A 2,793-nucleotide genomic window follows, 5' to 3' on the forward strand; every position below is an offset into this window, starting at 1 on the left:
TTTTTTTTTCTTTTTTTGAAAATCTCTCTCATCCGTTTGCAACATCATGTATAATAATAAAGTACAAGAGACAACTAATAATTAAAAATAATATTATTATATAATTTCACCATCAATTAAAATGATCTTTCGATTCTCTTTGATGCCATTATCGTTCGAATTTGAGATATTTTTTATTTTTTAATGCTAACCATTTTCATTTTTTTATGGATGGTTTTTCTTAAGTGCTACTAATAGATGCTATTTATAGATCTAAACTTAAATTTTAATTGATGTATAACTTTAACACCAGTTAACTGATAATTAAAAGATAAAATTAATTTCTATTTATACACTTGTTATAACTTTATTTTTTTATGTTAATAAATAGGAAAATAAAAATAATTCATTTTTTTAAATAATATTTTAACCTTAATTATTAGTTAATTTGAACGGCTAATAGTGAGTATGCTTAGACTTTTATTGAAGTTATAACTCTATTTTAGAGTCAACAAAATTATCATAATTTATTTTTAAATGTCAATTTAATAATATGATAGAAAATAAAGAACATTATCGTCGATTCAAATATTTTTTTAGACTCGTACTTTTATATATTATATTATATACATAGATTGCCACCAACTGTGCAATTAAATTTGACCAGTTACTATGATCTATAAATGAAAATTTACAAGGAAAATAATTTTCAAATATTTAAATTAATAAAATAATATATAAAATATTAACAAATTAACTTAAATTTTGTATTTAACGAAGGAAAGGCTTGAAAATTAAAAAATATACATCGTATAAGAAGAAGTCTAAGTTTATTTTTCTAATTTATTATTATATTAATTTTATGATGGTTAACTATTAAAACAAAATATTAAAAATATATTTTATTAATTTTTAACTTCAAACAAAATTGAATAACAAATTCAATCAAGTATCAAACTTTAAGTGGTGAAATCCAATGAAGTAAAAGTAAAATAGTATTATTTTAGTTTAAAAGCATATTGACAAATATCAATCAAGATAAATATATATAAAAATAAAAAAATATTAAAAATATAATAGCAAAATTACATGTTAATCCTTCAAACTATATATTATTTTTATTTGTTAAAAACTAAAAATATAAACAACTTAACGGCTATTTGTAGTATACATCATGTAATTCTGGCAGTGTTTTTTCTATAATAGCAAGATTCTCAAATTTTAAAAAATTAATTACAAGTTGGAACTTTGAAAAAAATAATGTTTTTTTTTTCTTAATTTCTAGTCGGAAGAGAACAAAGCTGGCAATTGCCAACCACCATAAACTTTTTAGAGTTAATATATTTTTTTTCTCTGATTGTTTATATCTGATTAATAACTAAAATTTAACAACTAAGAAAAATGATGTCTCATATTAGTCCAACAATTTGATTCGTGACAATAATTTTAAAAAATATATAAAATCTATAATAAAAAAATACACATAAGGAATGAACATATATGTATTTTTAGTTTTGCATAATTTATCATATTTTTATAATACTATTAAATTAAAAATACATAACATTTGATGTTTTATACATTTTATATATGTTTTTAGATTTTATGTATTTGGACAATATATTTTTATAAATATCAAATTTTATATATTGTTTATTTCATAATAATATGAATATCCATTTTATTAAAAATTAAATGAGGTATTTGGTAAATAGAGAATTGAGCTTTTTTTTAGCTGATTTGGGCATAAATGGAGGATTGGTTAGTTAAACCCTTTAACTGTAGTGTTTGGTAAATGGAGGTTTACAAGAGCTTGTTGAGCTAAAACTTCCAAAACAAAAACTGCTGGGATGGGCAACTTTTTTCAACAGCTGATTGGGAATGAAATATGTGGAATTACATATATGACCATGCTTGCTCAAAAATTACTCCGTTTCCCACATGCTCTAAAACCTAATAGGGGTGCCAAGATATCAACAGTCTCTATTCTTTCATTTTCAATTTCAATCCAAAATTCAAAGTAAATCTATAAAAATTAACATTGTTGTGAGAAATTTTTAATCGAACTCATTCATCCTTGAATATTTACGTACTCTTAATTTATTTTTAATTTACTTGTGTAAAATGATTTCTTATGTAACTTTATATTAATTGAAATATACTACTTGGAAACTTTATTCTGAGTGTGACATAATTATCACTAATTTACATATTAAGAACATGACATAATTATCACTAATAATACAGTTTAAAGTTATATTGATATACTATTAATATTTATCGATTTCCACAAGGTTAATATTTGCAAATAAGAAACTTAAGAAATTTGTTTATTTAAAATTTCAAAAATATTCACTAATTAAATTTCATAATGGATATTTTAATTCTTTGATAATAATGGTTTATTTCAATAATTTCACCCAATAAAGACTAAAATATTATAAACAAATAAATATTTAACAATAAAATATGTCATGCCCTTATTTGTCATTTTACACATCAGCTTTTAGCTATCAGCTAAGTTTTAAACACTTTTAAATAAACAGTTAATAGAATCAGTTGGTCAAATCTGTTAATAGAATTAGTTGGTCAAACCAAATCAGTAATCAACTATCAACTAATTACCAAACAGAGCCAATATATATAATTAATTTCAAAATTTCCAAAATGAATCTAGACAAAAGGTTGTCCAGGTTCAAATGCATGGACAACCATTTGTCTAGGTGCATTGGACAATCATTCGTCTAGGTTCATTATTGTGCAAAAAAATATTATTTTTTATTTTTTTACCATGTGTCAAAATGTGGCGTGCCA

This window comes from Gossypium hirsutum, chromosome D02 (genome assembly GCF_007990345.1).
Source record: "Gossypium hirsutum isolate 1008001.06 chromosome D02, Gossypium_hirsutum_v2.1, whole genome shotgun sequence".
Classification (NCBI taxonomy): Eukaryota; Viridiplantae; Streptophyta; class Magnoliopsida; order Malvales; family Malvaceae; genus Gossypium; species Gossypium hirsutum.